The sequence below is a fragment of the Lolium perenne genome, chromosome 3 (assembly GCF_019359855.2).
Source record: "Lolium perenne isolate Kyuss_39 chromosome 3, Kyuss_2.0, whole genome shotgun sequence".
Taxonomy (NCBI): domain Eukaryota; kingdom Viridiplantae; phylum Streptophyta; class Magnoliopsida; order Poales; family Poaceae; genus Lolium; species Lolium perenne.
Genome location: NC_067246.2, coordinates 114,608,754 through 114,634,115, shown reverse-complemented (window position 1 = coordinate 114,634,115; position 25,362 = coordinate 114,608,754).

Sequence of the window (25,362 nt, the reverse complement as noted above, 5' to 3'; positions counted from 1 at the left end):
GTATATCTCATGGATATTGTCAACATAGAGTAATATAATAAGTGCAATAAGCAAGTATGTAGGAATCAATGCACAGTTCACAGAAGTGTTTGCTTCTTGAGGTGGAGAGAAATAGGTGAACTGACTCAACATTGAAAGTAAAAGAATGGTCCTTCATAGAGGAAAAGCATCGATTGCTATATTTGTGCTAGAGTTTTTATTTTGAAAAAATAAAGAGAGCATAAAAATAAAGTTTTGAGAGGTGTATGTTGTTGTCAACGAATGGTAGCGGGTACTCTAACCCCCTTGCCAGACAAACCTTCAAAGAGCGGCTCCCATTTTATTTTATTTTTGGGTGGCACTCCTTCCAACCTTTCTTTCACAAACCTTGGCTAACCGAATCCTCGGGTGCCTGCCAACAATCTCATACCAGGAAGGAGTGCCTTTTTATTTTAGTTTTATTATGATGACACTCCTCCCAACCTTTGCTTACACAAGCCATGGCTAACCGAATCCTTCGGGTGCCGTCCAACAATCACATACCATGGAGGAGTGTCTATTTTTGTTAATTAATTTAGGACTGGGAATCCCATTGCCAGCTCTTTTTGCAAAATTATTGGATAAGCGGATGAAGCCACTAGTCCATTGGTGAAAGTTGCCCAACAAGATTGAAAGATAAACACCACATACTTCCTCATGAGCTATAAAACATTGACACAAATCAGAGGTGATAAATTTTGAATTGTTTAAAGGTAGCACTCAAGCAATTTACTTTGGAATGGCAGGAAATACCATGTAGTAGGTAGGTATGGTGGACACAAATGGCATAGTGGTTGGCTCAAGTATTTGGATGCATGAGAAGTATTCCCTCTCGATACAAGGTTTAGGCTAGCAAGGTTATTTGAAACAAACACAAGTATGAACTAGTACAGCAAAACTCACATAAAAGACATATTGAAAACATTATAAGACTCTACACCGTCTTCCTTGTTGTTCAAACTCAATACTAGAAATTATCTAGACCTTAGAGAAACCAAATATGCAAACCAAATTTTAGCATGCTCTATGTATTTCTTCATTAATGGGTGCAAAGCATATGATGCAAGAGCTTAATCATGAGCACAACAATTGCCAAGTATCACATTACCCAAGACATTAATAGCAATTACTACATGTATCATTTTCCAATTCCAACCATATAACAATTTAACGAAGAAGAAACTTCGCCATGAATATTATGAGCTAAGAACACATGTGTTCATACGAACCAGCGGAGCGTGTCTCTCTCCCATAAAGTGAATGCTAGGATCCATTTTATTCAAACAAAACAAAAACAAAAACAAACCGACGCTCCAAGAAAAAGCACATAAGATGTGATGGAATAAAAATATAGTTTCAGGGGAGGAACCTGATAATGTTGTCGATGAAGAAGGGGATGCCTTGGGCATCCCCAAGCTTAGACGCTTGAGTCTTCTTAATATATGCAGGGGTGAACCACCGGGGCATCCCCAAGCTTAGAGCTTTCACTCTTCTTGATCATGTTGCATCATACTCCTCTCTTGATCCTTGAAAACTTCCTCCACACCAAACTCGAAACAACTCATTAGAGGGTTAGTGCACAATAAAAATTGACATATTCAGAGGTGACACAATCATTCTTAACACTTCTGGACATTGCATAATGCTACTGGACATTAGTGGATCAAAGAAATTCATCCAACATAGCAAAAGAGGCAATGCGAAATAAAAGGCAGAATCTGTCAAAACAGAACAGTTCGTATTGACGAATTTTAAAATGGCACCAGACTTGCTCAAATGAAAATGCTCAAATTGAATGAAAGTTGCGTACATATCTGAGGATCATGCACGTAAATTGGCTTAATTTTCTGAGCTACCTACAGGGAGGTGGACCCAGATTCGTGACAGCAAAGAAATCTGGAACTGCGCAGTAATCCAAATCTAGTACTTACTTTTCTATCAACGGCTTTACTTGGCACAACAAAACACAAAACTAAGATAAGGAGAGGTTGCTACAGTAGTAAACAACTTCCAAGACACAAATATAAAACAAAGTACTGTAGCAAAATAACACATGGGTTATCTCCCAAGAAGTTCTTTCTTTATAGCCATTAAGATGGGCTCAGCAGTTTTAATGATGCACTCGCAAGAAATAGTATTTGAAGCAAAAGAGAGCATCAAGAGGCAAATACAAAACACATTTAAGTCTAACATGCTTCCTATGCATAGGAATCTTGTAAATAAACAAGTTCATGAAGAGCAAAGTAACAAGCATAGGAAGATAAAACAAGCATAGCTTCAAAAATTTCAGCACATAGAGAGGTATTTTAGTAACATGAAAATTCCTACAACCATATTTTCCTCTCTCATAATAATATCCAGTGGCATCATGAACAAATTCAACAATATAACCATCACATAAAGCATTCTTATCATGAGTCTCATGCATAAAATTATTACTCTCCACATAAGCATAATCAATTTTTTTAGTAATAGTGGGAGCAAATTCAACAAAGTAGCTATCATTATTATTCTCATCATCAAATATAGGAGGCATATTGTAATCATAATCAAATTCATCCTCCATAACAGGTGGTAACAAAAGACTACTATCATTATAATCAACATAAATAGGAGGTAAAGAATCATCAAAGTAAATTTTCTCCTCAATGCTTGGGGGACTAAAAAGATCATGCTCATCAAAGCCAGCTTCTCGAAGCTTAGAATTTTCCATATTATTAGCAACAATGGTGTTCAAAGTATTCATGCTAACATGTTCCATGGGTTTTTTAATTTTCGGATCAAACCATCCATGTCTTAACTGAGGAAATAGAATAAAAAGCTCATTGTTGTCCATTATGCCAAACTAGTGTAAACAAGAAACAAAAAGATGCAATTGCAGGATCTAAAGGAAATAGCTTTGAGTACTTACAGCACCGGAAAATACCTTGGTAGCCGAGGTCCGGAGTGTGAGTACCTTTTACCTTTCCTCCCCGGCAACGGCGCCAGAAAAGTGCTTGATGTCTACGTTCCCCCTCCTTCCCTGTAGACAGTGTTGGGCCTCCAAGAGCAGAGGTTTGTAGAACAGCAGCAAGTTTTCCCTTAAGTGGATCACCCAAGGTTTATCGAACTCAGGGAGGAAGAGGTCAAAGATATCCCTCTCATGCAACCCTGCAACCACAAAGCAAGAAGTCTCTTGTGTCCCCAACACACCTAATAGGTGCACTAGTTCGGCGAAGAGATAGTGAAATACAGGTGGTATGAATATATATGAGCAGTAGCAACGGTGCCAGAAAATAGCTTGCCGGCGTGTAGTTGATGGTGGTAGTATTGCAGCAGTAGTAACGCAAAGAAACAAGTAAACAAGCAGCGATAGCAGTATTTAGGAACAAGGCCTAGGGATTACACTTTCACTAGTGGACACTCTCAACATTGATCACATAACAGAATAGATAAATGCATACTCTACACTTTTGTTGGATGATGAACACATTGCGTAGGATTACACGAACCCTCAATGCCGGAGTTAACAAGCTCCACAATAATGCTCATATTTTAGTAACCTTTAGTGTAAGATAGATCAAAAGACTAAACCAAGTACTAGCATAGCATGCACACTGTCACCTTCATGCATATGTAGGAGGAATAGATCACATCAATATATCATAGCAATAGTTAACTTTCGCAATCTACAAGAGATCATGATCATAGCATAAACCAAGTACTAACACGGTGCACACACTGTCACCTTTACACACGTGCAGGAGGAATAGAACTACTTTAATAACATTGCTAGAGTAGCACATAGATAGTAGTGATACAAAACTCATATGAATCTCAATCATGTAAAGCAGCTCATGAGATTATTGTATTGAGGTACATGGGAGAGATGAACCACATAGCTACCGGTACAGCCCCGAGCCTCGATGGAGAACTACTCCCTCCTCATGGGAGCAGCAGCGGTGATGAAGATGGCGGTGGAGATGGCAGCGGTGTCGATGGAGAAGCCTTTCGGGGGCACTTCCCCGCTCCGGTAGTGTGCCGGAACAGAGACTCCTGTCCCCCAGATCTTGGCTTCGCGATGGCGGCGGCTCTGGAAGGTTTCTGTGGGTTTCGTCGAACGTATCAGGGTTTTCGATCCAGGGGCTTTAAATAGGCGAAGAGGCGGCGCAGGAGGGTCGAAGGGGCGACGACACCATAGGGCGGTGCGGCCAGGGCCTGGGCCGCGCCGGCCTATGGTCTGGGGGCCCGATGCCCCCTCTCGGTCCTTCCGGGTGTTCTGGATGCTTCCGGTGAAAATAGGAACTTGGGCGTTGATTTCGTCCGATTCCGAGAATATTTCGTTACTAGGATTTCTGAAACCAAAAACAGCAGAAAACAGGAACTAGCACTTCGGCATCTTGTTAATAGGTTAGTTCCAGAAAATGCACGAATATGACATAAAGTGTGCATAAAACATGTAGATAACATCAATAATGTGGCATGGAACATAGGAAATTATCGATACGTCGGAGACGTATCAGGGTCCCACTTTCCAGTTAAAGGGCTGGCCCATTTAGTATGTGGAGTCCACCATATAGCAATTGGGCCGGTCCAACAAGATAGTGGGCCGGGCCAAAACACAGGTGGGTCCCACTTTCCTGCTAAAGGGCCGGCCCATTTAGTATGTGGGGTCCACCATATAGCAAGTGGGCCGGCCCACCACGCTAGTGGGCCGGGCCAAAAACACAGGTGGGTCCCACTTTCCTCTTAAAGGGCCGGCCCGTTTAGTATGTGGGGTCCATCATATAGCAAGTGGGCCGGCCCAACAAGATAGTGGGCCGGGCCAAAAACACTGGTGGGTCCCACTTTCATCTTAAAGGGCCGGCCCATTTAGTATGTGGGGTCCACCACAAAAGCAATTGGGCTGGCCCAACTAGTTAGTGGGCCAGCCCAGTAGTGGGTGGGGTCCACCTTCAAGCAAGTGGGTCGGCCCAATTAGAGTGTGGGGTCCACCGTAAATCAAGTGGGCTGGCCCAATAAGTAAGTGGGCCAGCGCGTTTAGTTGCTATTTATATGCCGGCGTAATAGGCGCTTTAGGATTTTGCGGGCCGGCACATATGTGATTTCGCTTAATTGGGCCGTTTAAGGGATGGGAATTCGTGATTTAGATACTGAGAATATTTACGCAGCATTGATTTCTGTCGGATAGCCTCACTTACCACAAGCACCAAAGAAAAAATGCGCGAAAGAACTATAAAAACTAACTAAATATTACATCAGCTGCAAGGCTTTGAAAAAATATTACAGAACCCAGAGAAATTGAATGGTAATTCAACCTAGCAATACAATGAAGCGATCTGGCAAAATTTTAAGTTGTCCATGCAGCACCTATATCTGAAACAAAGACATTACAAGTTAAGACAGCAACTATGGAAACGCAAAGACACTGCAATATTGTTTGCCAAAGAATTTGGAACTCATCATTTCGTCGTTATAACAAGATCATTGTAATGCGCACAATAAGCAAACAAAGAGTGCATGCCGCATACCAACATTCAATATAACAGAGCATGTTAGAATGAAACAGCAGACTTACTACTGTCGAGTCCCATGCAAACCAACATGTTCAGGGAGTACAAAATTGGCATGAACAACATAGTAGCAGGCTATAAATTTTGTAACAACGACTGAGCAAGATGAAGTTATGATGGCTACATCTACAGAGCAGGGAATGTAAACCAAAAATAGAAGTTACGATGGCAAAAGCTAAAGAGGAGGGAATGTGAACCAACATGTGCCAAGTGCAATTACTTCATTTTGGCCGTGAACTAAATAATACTCCTGAACTTATAGTGAAGGGGATGCAAATCAAGATGTTTCGAGATATAAACTTGTAATGAGCAACACATAGAGGATAGTTAATGCTGGAGCTTAGGATGGACCAGATGCAGAATATAGTGGGATCACCTGTGAACTTGTATAAGAGGGAATGCAAACCAATATGTTCAGCTTTCCATATGTGAGCGTCATGCCAAGTCAAAGAAACAAGTCAATAATGCAGCTTTTGAAGAACAAGATGGCACGCAAAATTATTATCTAGTAGTATGACAAGTTTATTTGTACTACAGGCTAGATAGCAGAGTGATAGCATGCCAAACTAAGTCCTTACTTTGTTAGCTTACAATGAACTAGATACAAAACAACGGTTCCACCTGTAGTACAGGGAATGCAAGCCAACATGTTCATGGAGTAAAAAATTGGCACAAACAACATAGTAGCAGGCCATAATTTTTGTAACAATGACTGAGCAAGATAAAGTTATGATGGCTAGATCTACAGAGCAGGGAATGTAAACCAAATATAGAAGTTACGATGCCAAAAGCTATAGAGCAGGGCATGCGAACCAACATGTGCAATTACTTAAAATTGTCCATGAACTAAATAATAGCAGGATGTTACTATAATACCTATAATTTTGTAACAACGACTGAGCAAGATAGAAGTTATGATGGCTACATCTACAGAGCAGGGAATGCAAACCAAAATGTTCAATCGCTTAAAGTTAGCAATGAAGTAGAAAATAGCAACGTGTTACGGTCATAGCTAGGAATGAACTAAAAGAGCTTCAGACAAACAAGCATCTGAACCCAGAACATGGCGCTAAAACAAGGGACTTACATTAGGAGAAGCACTCTGTGGGAGTCACAGCAGATCTTCCTGGGGTTGATAGATCCGGTGATGAAGTGTAACACCCCAAATTTCAAAACAAAGCAAAAAGGAATTTACTTTTTCCAAAAATGAGAACCAACAAAAACTTTTCTTATATAAGGTATTAGGCTTATTGCTCCTATCTATTACTTGTGTTCTTGCCTTGATGAGTGTTAGTATGCTTATGTGACCCACCCTAAAACCCTAGAGTGATCAAGTAAAGATCACAAACCAAATAAAAACAAAAAAGAGAAAGAAATCAAATAAGAAGAACCCTAAGCCCTAACCCTTTCAAAACTCCTTTGGATCTTGTTTTGAGAAACCCAAAATAGAGGAAAAACTATATGTGGGCCTATAGCCCTAATATGTGAATCTGAAACCTTACCCCTTTTCTTCTGCTAAATAGTGGTGAACCTTTGCCAAAATTACTAAACCCTCAACCTCACCCCTCTTGTCCTCAATCTTGGAAGAATAAAATAAAAAGGAAAAATCTTATTTAAGAAAAGAGGCAGATATGCCTATGGCCCTTTTTGTAAAACTTTCCCTAGGCCTTTCTACTTGATGTAGAGAATGGGAAAACCTTCTTAAACCTTATCTAGTACTTTTCCAACACAATCCAAAGTGGAACACAAGGTTTTCAAAAAGAGAGTAATAATGCCATAGAGGCATATGAGAGCAAAATATCAAATTTTGTGAAATTGAGGATCTTGACCCTAGACTTGAAGTGGAATGGGTGGATCACCCCTATATACCTTTTCACTTCTCAACAACATCAATTGGGTCAAGCCAAGTTCAATAAAAATCAAGTGCCACATATGCATAGAGGCATATGTGACCCGTAACCATTTTTACCAATTCTTGTCCTATGCACTTCTACCTTTACCAAATGGTGTGAAACCATCTCTGAACCCCATTCTAACCCTAACTTGACCCTCCACCTTGCCCAAGTAAAGCAAGGGGAGCACCTTACAAAAATAAGAAGAATTGACTTGTCATCTCCTATGTGTTTTGGCCAATTTTACAAAACTTTGAGCTAGACCTCTTGGAATGGTTTCAATGGTTTGAAATTTGTTTCTAAACTAATAAGAATGACATTAGAGTCAAGACAAGTCCAATCAAATGGAGAGAAACCCAATAGTGGGATAACTCCATTTTTCCCTCACATACACATAGGGCCAATTTATCAAACTTTGACCTAGGCACCAACCTTGCCTCAAAATGGTTGGACCCTTTCATCCAACTTCTTCTAGCACCAAATAAACCTCACCCTTGTCAAAGCAAAGCCAAGAAAAATAAAAGTTTAAATAGTTAGAAATTCACAAAACCTCACATAGGGCTTATGCCATTTTTCTAAATTTTGACCCTAGCCCATTTTGGCCTTCACCATTAGTTGTATAATGATGCTAAACATCTATTACAACTTTTGGAATCCAAGAAACCCAATTCAAATCAATTTCAAACTCAATTGGGGATCACATGTGATAATGGTCAAATCTGCCATAATTATTCGCCCCTACTTTGAGCCTCTCCATTTCAAGTTTTTCGAACTGAACTTTCCCAACTCTTTGCATGTCATCTAAGAGGACATCAAGATGAACACTTTTTGTAAAGACCACCTTGCCAAAATCCTTCTTGATCAATTGCTTTGCTCCTCCAAAGTTGGCACTTTTAATTAAGTGGAACAATCTCCCACTTAGTGAAAATTGACATATTTTGAATTTCTAAATTCCACCACCACCCCTCCTTGCCTCTGGTCATTTAGAACCAAACCAAACCCACTCTTGTCTTTTTGGTCAACCTTTTGAACTCAATCAAATTTGAGCAAATTTGGCAATTTCCAAATATGGCATAAATGCAACACTATTTGAAATAGTGTTCTACTACCCATAATCTCCCCCAACCTACACCATATTGTCCCCTTGCCCCCTCTTTGCCTCACACCACCACAGGAACCCTAGGGAAGGGCAAGACATGGCCTAGCCATGGCCATGCCAATGGCATGCCGGCCATGCCGTGCTTCCCCTCTCCTCCTTCATCCTCAGCTCGGCCCCCCATGTCTACTGGCTCCACCTCACCTCCCTCTACCTCCCTAGCCTTGCCCCTGTCGAGATGAACGACTACATTCGCCGGAGGACACGCGCCCAGCCCCGCCCAGGACCATGCCGACCACGTCGTGCGCACGCCCGTGGACACGCCCTGGCCACGTGCGACGCCGACGAACGCCACCTCCCCCGGACCCCCTGGCTACGCGTCGAGCATCACCGCCGCACCCTGAACCCGCCTGACACGGTCCCGTGTCCTCGCGCTGCCGCCGCCGTCGACACCGTCGACATTTTCCCGCGGACGCCGCCGCGGACGCGGAAGCAATGCGTCGCCGTCCGACACCGCCCGACCCCGCTGTCCCCTCCAGGAGAACCGCCTGGACTTGCTGAACACCGCCACGTCGTTGCCCAGCCCTCTCGCCGCCGGAACAGCCGCGGCCATGTCGACTCCGCCGCACACCCCCACGGCCACCTCGCCCCTATAAAAGGAGCCGTCCCCGCGCCTTCACCTCCACAGCAAATCCATTCCTCTCCTCTCCCTGAATCTCCTCCGCCCCTCTCCATCGCACATCGCCGCCACTAGCCAGCCAATTGCTCGCCGGAGACCCGCAAGCTGCCGCAGACGCCGCCGCCGATTGGAGCCCTCCCCGGAGACGCCACTGCTACCAGGAGGACCGCCGTCTTCGACAACGTCGCTGCGCACCTCGCCGTCGACCGCCGACGCCCCAGCTCGCCGCCGACCCCCTACCTCCGCCGTGCCCGCGTCTGCCTCGCGTCGACGACGACGACGAACCACAGCCGCCCGATCGCCATCTAATCCTACGGCCCGCACCACCCCGTACCGTTTCGGTGAGTTTCACTCACTGACGCGCGGGCCCCTTTGTCAGCTGGCCCGCAGCGCTAGTTGGGCTGCCCCCGGGCATTTTTAAATCTTTTGGCCCGTTTAGTTTCCCGCCGGCCCATTGTTCAAATCCTGTAAAATGAAATTAGTATAAATCTAAATACTGAACCCCACTTTGAAATTGAATAGTTTCAAATTGGCTAAACCAAATCTAGTGAATTTTATACCGTTGGAAAGCTTAGGAAAAGATCTATCCAATGCCACTGGCCTCATGGTCAATCTCTTTGTAGAATTAATCTGACAAAAATAACAAGTCAGGGACTTTTATGCCTTAGAATAATTCTTAAAAATCAACCAAAATAGATATTGAGTCAATTCCAACTCCTTTAGCTCACATTTGACTTACACTAATTGTTTCTACAAGAAAATGGTGTGGTCACTTTGCATGATCATGCCCTAGTTTAAGAAGTGTGCAATATGGCTAGTTTAACTAGTTGATATTGTCCAAAATTATTAAGTAAGGCATATGAAGTCTTATGCTTCATTTAAAATCTTGTCTCCAATGGATTCATGTGATGTTTGGACCCCTGGCCAAACTCACCTATATGAATTCCTTAGAGATTTAAATCATTTGTAGTGTTAATAAATGGCATGAGGTACTCTACCTCATTTAAATCTATTTCTCAAATGATAATGATGAATGGTTGACTTGGGTCAACATGATTTCATGCATGATTGTTTGAGAAATTAAATCTTAAGAAGTTTTCAATAAGAGAAAGGTATTTCTCAAACACTAGATGGAAAACTATCACTTACATATGTAGGGAGAGGAAATTATTTTCCTCAAACCACACAACCAATGCACTCTAAGTGTAGTATTGGTGTGAGTACAAGTATTGTTAGAATAACCAATGTATTGTTGAGGTGGTGCAATCACCTCAATGGTAGTTGCTAACCTAGTTACAACTATGTGTTAAATCTTATGAGAGGTTTCTCTCTCATTTAAATCTTGGTCCCAAGTATTTCAACATGAGGTATGGACCATGGTCTATATAATCTCATATTGAGTATTGGGTGACCTTAAATCACTACCAGGTTAGTATTAAATTGTATGAGGTATGAAACCTCATTTAAATCATTTTCTCAAATGAGGAGTATGAAGAGGTTGACCTTAGTCAACCTAGGTCGTATTGTGTTCATCAGAGAAATTAAATCTTAATAATATAGTAAGAGGAATTTATTTCTCTATGTAATTAAAAGTAACACCTAAGTTAGTATGAGAGGAAACTATGTTCTCTTGAATAAGAGGAACACATCCACCCACTTAATGGTAGTATGGATGCTAGCTAAGTTGTGTGAAGCTTGTGTGTGATTAGTTTAGTATGTAAATTTGGTATGATGATCGTGTACCCCGTATTCGTATTTTAGACGCTAGTACCGGAGACCGTCAGGAAGAGGAGGACTTCTACAACAAGGAGGGAGAAGAGAACTTGGACCCTCACTTCAACCAAGGCAAGCTGATAGTATTGCAAGTTATTACCAGCGCAAGCTAGCACTGATAGAAATTACCTTTGCAAGGTGATATTGTTTGCAAGCTAAGATATTGTTTGCAAACTAATATTCTTGCAAGGTGCAACGCCCCTTGGGGCAAGGCACCATGTTTCTTACCTTTATTTATATGAACCCATCCTAAGTTTTGATTTTTTTTTTTTTTCAAATTCTTACTTGTTTTTCTAGATGGGTTACTTTTATAGTTAACTTTGGTCAAAGTACAAGTTGGTGACTAAAGTAGTAAAGTTAGCAAGCTACCACCAATGCAAGCTAGCTTGAGGCAAACCATTTTGGTTGCAAGATAATAATCTTGCACACTTGCTAAGCTCTCGATGAGCAAAGCCTTCCCCTATTTTACTTCAGGCTGATGATCTTATTTTCCAGTTTATACTTACAAACTTTATTTACCTTTGTTTTATCAAAGTACTTTTTGATTCATGATTCACTTGGCTAGTATTGGACTAGTACAAGAGTATCAAACTTAGCCTAGAAACACACCAAATACTTAGCATCCCTCTTGCATAGATGCTAGTGCTGATTTGAAAGTGGCTACTCCATGTGGGAGACTGGGAACTGAAATGATTTCGAAAACCTTGGAATGACGAGTCATTCTTATGAGAGATTTTTAAAGGAGTTTCGAAACCTTGGGATGAAGATGCATTCCATTGAATGATTTCTTTTGAAGGTGAATATGACTGGTGAATGACTTGGTGAATGTTTCAAAAATACTGATGGTTGGGTTCGGATGCGATACCATTCCAATTTTACCGTACCCCCACAATACCTGAATCTGGGTAGGGCTTAACTGGAAGTTTGTGTGTCTTAGTATGGGTTCCCTCTAAACAAGCATCATCGGGGTTATGCCGAAAGCTGCCTCTACCACAACAACTTAGATGATACGATATGATGCGCGATGAGGTGAATGTCCGGCCCAAGCCTGTGCGGTTCCCAAAGGGTTGATGCTTGGTCTTCACCGGGAGGCCAAGCTCATGGGGAGAGGTGCCTATACTAGGGTATGTAAATGAAAGGTTATGATTGGTAGTTCGCGCATCGCGTACGATAAATCAGGGCCAGTTACCCCTGACGAGCTATTGCAATTGTTGTGGCACAAGTGTACAACCTCTGCAGAGTTAAACCTATTCGAATAGCCGCGTCCTCGGTTATGGACAGTTGGAAAGGCCATACTGTTCCGTCATCAGAACTTTTCGAAAATTATGAATGGTGAAGTGTGACTTATGATTTTGAACTTGAATGGAGACTTTGACTTGGAATCACAACAGAGTTGTGGGAATGACACTAATGTTCCCACTTGAGCAGTTGGTACATAAAGAGTTGTTTACAAAAATGTTTGTGAAACAAAATCTGCTTTATGCAAAATAAACTAGAGCTTAGCACCCCCTTACTAGGATTGTGAGCACTTACCTTAGTATTAGTTTGCGAGTACTTTAAAGTACTCACGGCTGTGTCCCTGGCTATTCAAATGGCCAGATTATGAAGCAGAACCACAGCATGAAGAAGACGACCCGCAGGACGCCCACGACAACTAGGGAGCCTTCTGACGTCAGACGTTGGCCTGTGGACTAGAGAGTCCCTTCTACTTTACGCTTCCGCTATGAAACTATGAACTTGGTGAATGTTGATCCCTAGATCAACTCTGTGTGTAATATGGGATCGTGTGATCTCTATTTGTAAAGACGACTATGGTATGTAATGAATGATGACTGATGATATTCAACTGCTATGTCTCGCAACAACAATATTCCTGGGATTGCGATGTATGGCATGACAGGCATCTGGACTTAAAAATCCGGGTGTTGACAAGTTGGTATCAGAGCCATTGTTTGACCTTAGGAGACCCTAGTTAGAATGGACGTCTGAAAAACTTAGTTTCCAAAAACCAATGAAGTGAATATTTGTGAAAACTTGTTCTTACCCTTATCCTTGAAATCCTTTTTCAAAAAGATGAGAAATCTATACTCTACCTACTTTGCAAGCTTATCTAAAATTTTGCGCACTCGACTACCTCTCTAATTTACTCCTCTTTGCTCACAGATGACATACCAGTGGGAGTCCTATCAGCTTGGTTCCGAAGGCGACCTCAAGTTCGAAAAAGAGTTGAAGCAACTAGTGGATTATCTAGGACACCCATACCCCAAGTTCTTCGGAATGCCACTCAAGGCAAAGGCAGGAGAACCACCTCAGTGGGACGTTTCTACTGATCTACGAAGGAAGCTTGATGCCCCGGTATGGGAAACCATTTGGATTGCTGTAACGGGAAACACTTGGAAGGAAGGACTAGCCGAAGCGATGCAAGAGGCAATTTTTCGTCTGTGTGGACAAAATAAGGACAAGATCAAGAACACTCGCTTCATCTACTACCCAAGACATGACCCCTGGGGAGAACCAATGACCATGCCCCCACCGCAACCAAGGATGAACCCCTACGAAGCACCTCAGGACTTCAGGCAGTACAAAACCCGCAGGGATTTGGACAACGCCCTCGACTCTCGCCAAGCACCTCACCCGTGAAGAAGCAGATTACACCCGTAGAAGTAGTATCACCCCAGCACTTAAGTAGGTGTGAGTTGTATCAGGATCCCCTTGTATCGTAGAACGAATGAATGGTTCTTCAAACCAACGGTGTGTTAGAATTGTAATGTGTGATGCTTGGTATGAATGAAAAAGTGTTGCTGGTTTTTACCCCCTCAACACTACTCAAGTTTTCAAGTTTTAAATTTCTGAACTTTAACTCAAACAAACCATAGAAGTTTCCCTCTTATCTTATCATCTACTTCAATGTTCAGATGGCCCCTCCTACCCGCAACAACTCCTGTGCCCAGGCCAATCAGATACACCCTGAGCACGCCAGGATGACTGAAGCCATCAGCATCCTTGCCATGGAGCGCAAGGCACTTCGCCATCAACACGCCAAGAAGGACTACCTCATTGCCCGCCTCCGCGTGAAGATAGCATCACTAGAACGGCTCACCCCAGTACCCCACCATGCTCTCAGAAGCAAGTCCAATGTGACCTGCTACGCATGTGGTGCTACTGGTCACTACTCTAACAAGTGCCCGAGGAAAGCCACCAACAATGCCCCCAGGACGGGAAGCAATGCTGTACCCATCGCACAAACAAGCAAGTCAACGGTAACCTGCTATGAATGTGGAACGATGGGTCATTACTCCAATGAATGCCGCAAGAAGCTTGCCAAGATCGCCGCCAACCCCTCTGCACTGGCACAGCAGCAGCACCATATCGCAACTAGAAGGAAGTTTGCTCCAAACTACCCGAACAACCGCACCGGTCGCTACTACCACCTGAAGACCGCCGAAGCACAAGAAGCATCTCGGAACATAACAAGTATGTTTCCTACTAAATCAAACCGCCCAATCTCTCCTAGGAACCTAACTCCTCTTAAAATCTCGGGACGAGATTTGTTTAAGGGGGAAGGGTTTGTAACACCCCAAATTTCAAAACAAAGCAAAAAGGAATTTACTTTTTCCAAAAATGAGAACCAACAAAAACTTTTCTTATATAAGGTATTAGGCTTATTGCTCCTATCTATTACTTGTGTTCTTGCCTTGATGAGTGTTAGTATGCTTATGTGACCCACCCTAAAACCCTAGAGTGATCAAGTAAAGATCACAAACCAAATAAAAACAAAAAAGAGAAAGAAATCAAATAAGAAGAACCCTAAGCCCTAACCCTTTCAAAACTCCTTTGGATCTTGTTTTGAGAAACCCAAAATAGAGGAAAAACTATATGTGGGCCTATAGCCCTAATATGTGAATCTGAAACCTTACCCCTTTTCTTCTGCTAAATAGTGGTGAACCTTTGCCAAAATTACTAAACCCTCAACCTCACCCCTCTTGTCCTCAATCTTGGAAGAATAAAATAAAAAGGAAAAATCTTATTTAAGAAAAGAGGCAGATATGCCTATGGCCCTTTTTGTAAAACTTTCCCTAGGCCTTTCTACTTGATGTAGAGAATGGGAAAACCTTCTTAAACCTTATCTAGTACTTTTCCAACACAATCCAAAGTGGAACACAAGGTTTTCAAAAAGAGAGTAATAATGCCATAGAGGCATATGAGAGCAAAATATCAAATTTTGTGAAATTGAGGATCTTGACCCTAGACTTGAAGTGGAATGGGTGGATCACCCCTATATACCTTTTCACTTCTCAACAACATCAATTGGGTCAAGCCAAGTTCAATAAAAATCAAGTGCCACATATGCATAGAGGCATATGTGACCCGTAACCATTTTTACCAATTCTTGTCCTATGCACTTCTACCTTTACCAAATGGTGTGAAACCATCTCTGAACCCCATTCTAACCCTAACTTGACCCTCCACCTTGCCCAAGTAAAGCAAGGGGAGCACCTTACAAAAATAAGAAGAATTGACTTGTCATCTCCTATGTGTTTTGGCCAATTTTACAAAACTTTGAGCTAGACCTCTTGGAATGGTTTCAATGGTTTGAAATTTGTTTCTAAACTAATAAGAATGACATTAGAGTCAAGACAAGTCCAATCAAATGGAGAGAAACCCAATAGTGGGATAACTCCATTTTTCCCTCACATACACATAGGGCCAATTTATCAAACTTTGACCTAGGCACCAACCTTGCCTCAAAATGGTTGGACCCTTTCATCCAACTTCTTCTAGCACCAAATAAACCTCACCCTTGTCAAAGCAAAGCCAAGAAAAATAAAAGTTTAAATAGTTAGAAATTCACAAAACCTCACATAGGGCTTATGCCATTTTTCTAAATTTTGACCCTAGCCCATTTTGGCCTTCACCATTAGTTGTATAATGATGCTAAACATCTATTACAACTTTTGGAATCCAAGAAACCCAATTCAAATCAATTTCAAACTCAATTGGGGATCACATGTGATAATGGTCAAATCTGCCATAATTATTCTGGCCCCTACTTTGAGCCTCTCCATTTCAAGTTTTTCGAACTGAACTTTCCCAACTCTTTGCATGTCATCTAAGAGGACATCAAGATGAACACTTTTTGTAAAGACCACCTTGCCAAAATCCTTCTTGATCAATTGCTTTGCTCCTCCAAAGTTGGCACTTTTAATTAAGTGGAACAATCTCCCACTTAGTGAAAATTGACATATTTTGAATTTCTAAATTCCACCACCACCTCTCCTTGCCTCTGGTCATTTAGAACCAAACCAAACCCACTCTTGTCTTTTTGGTCAACCTTTTGAACTCAATCAAATTTGAGCAAATTTGGCAATTTCCAAATATGGCATAAATGCAACACTATTTGAAATAGTGTTCTACTACCCATAATCTCCCCCAACCTACACCATATTGTCCCCTTGCCCCCTCTTTGCCTCACACCACCACAGGAACCCTAGGGAAGGGCAAGACATGGCCTAGCCATGGCCATGCCAATGGCATGCCGGCCATGCCGTGCTTCCCCTCTCCTCCTTCATCCTCAGCTCGGCCCCCCATGTCTACTGGCTCCACCTCACCTCCCTCTACCTCCCTAGCCTTGCCCCTGTCGAGATGAACGACTACATTCGCCGGAGGACACGCGCCCAGCCCCGCCCAGGACCATGCCGACCACGTCGTGCGCACGCCCGTGGACACGCCCTGGCCACGTGCGACGCCGACGAACGCCACCTCCCCCGGACCCCCTGGCTACGCGTCGAGCATCACCGCCGCACCCTGAACCCGCCTGACACGGTCCCGTGTCCTCGCGCTGCCTGCCGCCGTCGACACCGTCGACATTTTCCCGCGGACGCCGCCGCGGACGCGGAAGCAATGCGTCGCCGTCCGACACCGCCCGACCCCGCTGTCCCCTCCAGGAGAACCGCCTGGACTTGCTGAACACCGCCACGTCGTTGCCCAGCCCTCTCGCCGCCGGAACAGCCGCGGCCATGTCGACTCCGCCGCACACCCCCACGGCCACCTCGCCCCTATAAAAGGAGCCGTCCCCGCGCCTTCACCTCCACAGCAAATCCATTCCTCTCCTCTCCCTGAATCTCCTCCGCCCCTCTCCATCGCACATCGCCGCCACTAGCCAGCCAATTGCTCGCCGGAGACCCGCAAGCTGCCGCAGACGCCGCCGCCGATTGGAGCCCTCCCCGGAGACGCCACTGCTACCAGGAGGACCGCCGTCTTCGACAACGTCGCTGCGCACCTCGCCGTCGACCGCCGACGCCCCAGCTCGCCGCCGACCCCCTACCTCCGCCGTGCCCGCGTCTGCCTCGCGTCGACGACGACGACGAACCACAGCCGCCCGATCGCCATCTAATCCTACGGCCCGCACCACCCCGTACCGTTTCGGTGAGTTTCACTCACTGACGCGCGGGCCCCGTTGTCAGCTGGCCCGCAGCGCTAGTTGGGCTGCCCCCGGGCATTTTTAAATCTTTTGGCCCGTTTAGTTTCCCGCCGGCCCATTGTTCAAATCCTGTAAAATGAAATTAGTATAAATCTAAATACTGAACCCCACTTTGAAATTGAATAGTTTCAAATTGGCTAAACCAAATCTAGTGAATTTTATACCGTTGGAAAGCTTAGGAAAAGATCTATCCAATGCCACTGGCCTCATGGTCAATCTCTTTGTAGAATTAATCTGACAAAAATAACAACTCAGGGACTTTTATGCCTTAGAATAATTCTTAAAAATCAACCAAAATAGATATTGAGTCAATTCCAACTCCTTTAGCTCACATTTGACTTACACTAATTGTTTCTACAAGAAAATGGTGTGGTCACTTTGCATGATCATGCCCTAGTTTAAGAAGTGTGCAATATGGCTAGTTTAACTAGTTGATATTGTCCAAAATTATTAAGTAAGGCATATGAAGTCTTATGCTTCATTTAAAATCTTGTCTCCAATGGATTCATGTGATGTTTGGACCCCTGGCCAAACTCACCTATATGAATTCCTTAGAGATTTAAATCATTTGTAGTGTTAATAAATGGCATGAGGTACTCTACCTCATTTAAATCTATTTCTCAAATGATAATGATGAATGGTTGACTTGGGTCAACATGATTTCATGCATGATTGTTTGAGAAATTAAATCTTAAGAAGTTTTCAATAAGAGAAAGGTATTTCTCAAACACTAGATGGAAAACTATCACTTACATATGTAGGGAGAGGAAATTATTTTCCTCAAACCACACAACCAATGCACTCTAAGTGTAGTATTGGTGTGAGTACAAGTATTGTTAGAATAACCAATGTATTGTTGAGGTGGTGCAATCACCTCAATGGTAGTTGCTAACCTAGTTACAACTATGTGTTAAATCTTATGAGAGGTTTCTCTCTCATTTAAATCTTGGTCCCAAGTATTTCAACATGAGGTATGGACCATGGTCTATATAATCTCATATTGAGTATTGGGTGACCTTAAATCACTACCAGGTTAGTATTAAATTGTATGAGGTATGAAACCTCATTTAAATCATTTTCTCAAATGAGGAGTATGAAGAGGTTGACCTTAGTCAACCTAGGTCATATTGTGTTCATCAGAGAAATTAAATCTTAATAATATAGTAAGAGGAATTTATTTCTCTATGTAATTAAAAGTAACACCTAAGTTAGTATGAGAGGAAACTATGTTCTCTTGAATAAGAGGAACACATCCACCCACTTAATGGTAGTATGGATGCTAGCTAAGTTGTGTGAAGCTTGTGTGTGATTAGTTTAGTATGTAAATTTGGTATGATGATCGTGTACCCCGTATTCGTATTTTAGACGCTAGTACCGGAGACCGTCAGGAAGAGGAGGACTTCTACAACAAGGAGGGAGAAGAGAACTTGGACCCTCACTTCAACCAAGGCAAGCTGATAGTATTGCAAGTTATTACCAGCGCAAGCTAGCACTGATAGAAATTACCTTTGCAAGGTGATATTGTTTGCAAGCTAAGATATTGTTTGCAAACTAATATTCTTGCAAGGTGCAACGCCCCTTGGGGCAAGGCACCATGTTTCTTACCTTTATTTATATGAACCCATCCTAAGTTTTGATTTTTTTTTTTTTCAAATTCTTACTTGTTTTTCTAGATGGGTTACTTTTATAGTTAACTTTGGTCAAAGTACAAGTTGGTGACTAAAGTAGTAAAGTTAGCAAGCTACCACCAATGCAAGCTAGCTTGAGGCAAACCATTTTGGTTGCAAGATAATAATCTTGCACACTTGCTAAGCTCTCGATGAGCAAAGCCTTCCCCTATTTTACTTCAGGCTGATGATCTTATTTTCCAGTTTATACTTACAAACTTTATTTACCTTTGTTTTATCAAAGTACTTTTTGATTCATGATTCACTTGGCTAGTATTGGACTAGTACAAGAGTATCAAACTTAGCCTAGAAACACACCAAATACTTAGCATCCCTCTTGCATAGATGCTAGTGCTGATTTGAAAGTGGCTACTCCATGTGGGAGACTGGGAACTGAAATGATTTCGAAAACCTTGGAATGACGAGTCATTCTTATGAGAGATTTTTAAAGGAGTTTCGAAACCTTGGGATGAAGATGCATTCCATTGAATGATTTCTTTTGAAGGTGAATATGACTGGTGAATGACTTGGTGAATGTTTCAAAAATACTGATGGTTGGGTTCGGATGCGATACCATTCCAATTTTACCGTACCCCCACAATACCTGAATCTGGGTAGGGCTTAACTGGAAGTTTGTGTGTCTTAGTATGGGTTCCCTCTAAACAAGCATCATCGGGGTTATGCCGAAAGCTGCCTCTACCACAACAACTGAGATGATACGATATGATGCGCGATGAGGTGAATGTCCGGCCCAAGCCCTGTGCAGTTCCCTGTGCTGACAGTTGGTCTTCACTGGGAGGCCAAGCTCATGGGGAGAGGTGCCTATACTAGGGTATGTAAATGAAAGGTTATGATTGGTAGTTCGCGTACTGCGTACGATAAATCAGGGCCAGTTACCCCTGACGAGCTATTGCAATTGTTGTGGCACAAGTGTACAACCTCTGCAGAGTTAAACCTATTCGAATAGCCGCGTCCTCGGTTATGGACAGTTGGAAAGGCCATACTGTTCCGTCATCAGAACTTTTCGAAAATTATGAATGGTGAAGTGTGACTTATGATTTTGAACTTGAATGGAGACTTTGACTTGGAATCACAACAGAGTTGTGGGAATGACACTAATGTTCCCACTTGAGCAGTTGGTACATAAAGAGTTGTTTACAAAAATGTTTGTGAAACAAAATCTGCTTTATGCAAAATAAACTAGAGCTTAGCACCCCCTTACTAGGATTGTGAGCACTTACCTTAGTATTAGTTTGCGAGTACTTTAAAGTACTCACGGCTGTGTCCCTGGCTATTCAAATGGCCAGATTATGAAGCAGAACCACAGCATGAAGAAGACGACCCGCAGGACGCCCACGACAACTAGGGAGCCTTCTGACGTCAGACGTTGGCCTGTGGACTAGAGAGTCCCTTCTACTTTACGCTTCCGCTATGAAACTATGAACTTGGTGAATGTTGATCCCTAGATCAACTCTGTGTGTAATATGGGATCGTGTGATCTCTATTTGTAAAGACGACTATGGTATGTAATGAATGATGACTGATGATATTCAACTGCTATGTCTCGCAACAACAATATTCCTGGGATTGCGATGTATGGCATGACAGGCATCTGGACTTAAAAATCCGGGTGTTGACATGAAGTACGCTACATGTGCTACTTGGGGTTGGAGAGACGGCCATTACACTTCATGATTACTCATCTCATCTGCAAAAACGTAACGGCGCGTCGTTAGCACAAACAGGTTCCCCCAAGATTAAACAAGAACTTGCAGGCAAGCAATAGAAAAGCGACAGTAGAAGAGTTTAGATCATGCAAGGCGCCGGTGAAGCAGATCCAGTTCATGCACAGCGGTGTCGGTGAGCTAGATCCGATGCGGTGGACGACGGATCCGGCGAAGCGGCTCCGGTGGGATGGACGATACCGCAGCTGAAGCGACTGCGGTAGACTGCTGGATGAGTATATGGTTTCGAGGTTCGGCGGGGATGATCCAGTCCGGTTGATGATGGCATCGATGAAGCGGCTCCGGCAGACAGCCGGATGACGAGGATCGCGAGGCCTCGGGTAGGCCAGGGAAGTCCGGCGGGGATGTTCCGGTGCGGTGGTCGTGGAGGTGGGAGAGAGAGGGACTTGGGAAGTTCCGGTGGGTGGTCTTAGAGGAGAGAGTGAGGGAAATGAATTTTTTTTCGGGGAGTTTCGGAGCTGGGGAGGTGGTGATCGAAAAAAATGACGGGTAGACCCCCCACCAACCGACTTATGCATGGACATTGTTGTCATCTTTACGAGGGTAGAATGGGAAGTTAGAGGCGTGTGAAATATTTGTATTTTTCGGGCGGGAATTTTTGCCGCTGGAATGAGATTTCGAATTTGGCTACAGTCCAAGTAATACAAAAATATGAGACCGTACTAGTACGGTCAAGTGTCACATCAAGTCATCATCATGTTGAAAATCGGTTACCACGATCATAATCATGATATATCTTGAAAATCAATTTTGAAAAGCCCTTCTGAAATATTTCGGGATTGGTACTAGGAGATTTTGCAGCTTGACTAAGAATTGATTTTGAATAAGGCTATGGTCTAAGTAATTTTTTTCCTTCAAAAAGGGGATATGACCCCAGCCTCTGCATCGTGGTGATGCACACGGCCTTTATTAATAATCCAGTCGCAACAAAAGTATTTTTTTTTTGCAAGGAGCAACAAAAGTATGTTGTACAGATGGTCCAAGTAATATACTCGTGATTGTAATATAAGGCCAGGGGTAGACCGGAACCATATCCTCTAACGTAGAGATGACAAGTCAGGTAAGCACAGTGCTTAAGTAGTGCAAAACGTAGAAGAAAAATCAGGAAAATGTAACAAATACTGTACGTATTTACTGTAGCAATCACTGCATATTTTTACTGTATAAAAAATCGTATAAATATTAAAAAAAGATAGTCATAATTTTGATTGTTACTAATTATCGTAAATGCATATGGCTTACATATATTATGGAAGTTAATTTAGATCAAATTAGACTTAATCATGTAGATGTGAAGAAGGAAAATTAGAGAGGTGTAGCTTACCCGACTTGTCTGTTGCACGTTAGAGGATCTACTTCCGGGGTAGACCATGCTACTTAGACTACTCATAGTGGGAGTAACTAAGGAGTATTAACATAGAGCTGGTTGTGGTAACTAGCTATGTTACCATAACACTTTTCAAGATAGAATGAGTCTACATACTAACTAAAACAATCATGCATGATAGTACTACATCTAAGTTACTATGCATTATGAAGGTAGTAACATAGAGTAGTGTCATATGCATGTGGAAATTCAATTTGGCTCCCGGGTGCATATGCTCCCTCTACCAAAAAAATCATATTTTAAAATGTCGAAAAAATTAGCAAAAATTTTTACATGTACATATTCATAATATATGTTCGTTCGTCAAGTTTCACGAAAAACCAATATTTTTTGTGGTCTATGTAAAAAAGAGAAAACGTATCTTGTGAAAAGCATTATTTTTAGTACTGTATTTTATCTTTTTACACATGTCACATGACAAGTCGCAACTTTGTAAGGGCGTAGCACGAGAAGATGTACATGCGAATTTTTTGTTTCATTTTTTTTTGAAATTCAAAATAAGTGTAAGATGCATTTCAAAATGGAGGGAGCATATGCTCCTATGTTTCAAAACAGCACTCCCGCATGCGCATGACACTACTATATGGTCACATGAAGTCATAATCACAACCAAAATCAGTTCCCATGTACTATCTCCTAAAAAAACTTAAATTTAAAAACGCGTAGCGAATATTTTGGATTTTATTGGCGGGAGATTGTAGCGCTTGACAGATATTTTCAATTTAGCTGGCGCTAAAAAAATACTGTACTAGAAAAATTGGTAGCTTACTGTAGTACTGCCTCCTTTTAGGGATACAAGGACAAGGACCCATCAACTAAAATAATGTATGAAAATGGTCACCAATGGGCCAATTAATAGTTATACTTTTCCCATGCAGCGCAATATAAAAAATACTACAAATCAGATTAAACCTTGATTAAATATTGGTGTATCCAATCCATTCAGTTTTCATTTAATCCACATCACCAAGGAAACAACCACCAGGTACATAACAAGTGCAGATAGAAGCACCAACAAAATAGTTCAGCATCACAAACCCTTTCACACAACCAAGGGACACCTTTGACTGTCAGTGTTCACTGTGGTATTCAGCATCTCCCACACTTTCTCAGGATGTTGCCCAGGTGGGCTTGACTTGCTTCTAATCCTGCAGTTATACGGTGGATGACTACTCTTTGTGCAGCCACTATTGCTCGTTCCTCTTTGAGTAGTTCCTCGAGAACATAAAAAGACAATGACTTGGACCTCAACCTGCGCTTGGGCTTTGACTTGGACTTGGACCTCGACAAATTAGTTGTGAACCCAGCATTACGCAGAAATGTGCTGTTGGCTATACCATGACATTGTAGTACCTTGGAAAATGAATTCAGACATTCTTCCTGGGTTTTTTCTATACCATCTTTCTTTGGTTTTGCCAGCTCCACTTTCATGTCGATCGAGGAGTTTTCATTGTTACACATGTGTAAGAGAAGAGATTATAATGTGAAGACATGTGTATGAACTACCTCTAATAATCCTACAAACTGGCATGGCTGATTACCGCATATACATTTTAGTAAGAGCATGTTACATCATATTGACATGTCTTCTATTGCTAACACGTAATAGCAGGACTATAAAAATATGCATGGATCCATGTGTAGAATTCGTAATGTGCATGATATTGCTGAGAAGTATATAAGTGAATTGTACTAGCCCTTTCAACCAGTTCGGACATTTGGTTGTGTTGGCTAGTGCATGAAGCTTGACAAATATGACAAGATATTTCTGCATACAATTGAAAACCATAACTGACATTAGTAGAGAATACTTACAATAAGACTCTGTGCAAAATGTCCAGTCAAACCATTTCTGCTCATCTGGCACACCTTGAATTGCTCAAGTAGACTCATCTCTCTGTCTATACTCTCACAGTATGCTTGCCCTGCCTTCTGATATTTTCGCAAGAGAAAATATAAATTAGTTTCACAACCACGTCACATGCCGACATGCGACAATTGAAAGTTTTCAAAAAAAATATAAATAAAACAGAGACATCAATTTACGATGTATATTGTGCATCTATAAATTCTAAATGATTTACTAATTTAAATATAGTTGTACAGATAACATTCCTTACCATACAGTAGAGGTGTCCAATCAAGCTACGAGATCCTGTACGCTGTTGTAAACGTACATTATTACGAGCACGCATGTTACTTCGAGCGATGAACTACAAATGAAGACTTGTGAGACACATGCTTAAAAAGGAATCAGTAATGTGATCTTGTCTCACTGTCTTCACAGAACATACCAAATTCTTTTGAGCAGACCAATACTCAACAAGATCACACCATTGATCATCAGTCATCTGTAGTATAGGAGAGGTTGTTGGAATATCGCTAGGAGTCCTCCCAGCAAAGTATCTCATCTTTAGCCTTTGGCGCTCCTGGCGCAACGCTGAAGAGAATATGCTCCTAATAACAGTGATTACATTCTTCATGTCATCATCAAACTCAAGACATGTCTGTTTACAACAATGGGAACCGTTCATGTGTTAGATAGCTAGCCAACAGAAAGCTAGAGGGAATGTGAACGAGCAACATGGTATTGTTTACGAAAATGACTTACATGTAATATGTGCAGTAAACCTTCAAAATGGGAAGGGGTGTTTACGTGTTGTTTCCATGATGGAAAGATAGGAATTTGAGTCCTAACAAAAACGCCTGTGATCGATGCTATATTAGATGATTCTTGTGGATCCAGTGGCCTTCTGATACCTGCTATAACTGATGTGATGGGAAATCTTGTTCCCATTCGGGCAATCTTATTTTTAAGTGATTTCAAAGTCGTTGGCCCCCTTCGTTTTCTTGGTCGTGGTGGAACTGCAAATTTAAGCATTACATCAAGCTATCAAGGTATTTATGTAACGGAGCATGTAAGGGAACACGTACCTAATTTGGCCCCACCATCATCTTTAAGGAAGAAGTTGTCTCTGGCAGGACTAAATGTCAGTGGGCGATCGTGATTAGTTAGGTGTTGAGAACCTGCTGTTGAAACTGGGTCTGCTGTGAATTGTTCTTGGGTAACTG